The sequence below is a fragment of the Mandrillus leucophaeus genome, unplaced genomic scaffold (assembly GCF_000951045.1).
Source record: "Mandrillus leucophaeus isolate KB7577 unplaced genomic scaffold, Mleu.le_1.0 Scaffold270, whole genome shotgun sequence".
NCBI lineage: Eukaryota > Metazoa > Chordata > Mammalia > Primates > Cercopithecidae > Mandrillus > Mandrillus leucophaeus.
The window spans coordinates 84,850-85,317 of record NW_012102810.1 but is presented as its reverse complement, the minus strand read 5'-3'; positions in this window follow the sequence as shown (position 1 = coordinate 85,317).

Sequence of the window (468 nt, the reverse complement as noted above, 5' to 3'; positions counted from 1 at the left end):
AGCGCCATCTTTTATGAGGTATTGATACAAAAGAGAAACAACAAATCTAGGGAGGAGGTAGAAGGTGGAAAGGAATAGAGCTCGGGCGTTTAATCATTAATTATTATTTGCTATGGCTGGGGCGCGCAGCTCCGGACACTGTAATGAAATAACTTTCTTGATTTCTTTCTTATGTGTTTCACTATTGGTGCATGTGTGTGCTACTCATTTTCGTATATTGATATTGTATCTTGCAACTTTACTAAATTTATTATTTCTAATAGATATTTCGTAGAATCTTTAGGTTTCTCTATGTATATATGATCATGTCACCTGCAAACAGAGACAGTTTGACTTTTTTTTTTCCAATTTGGATGGCTTTTATTGCATTTTCCTGTCTAATTGCTCTAGCTAGGACTTCCAGTACCATGATGAATAAAAGTGGTAAAAGTAGCCACATTTGTTCAAGATCTTAAGTGAAGAACTTTT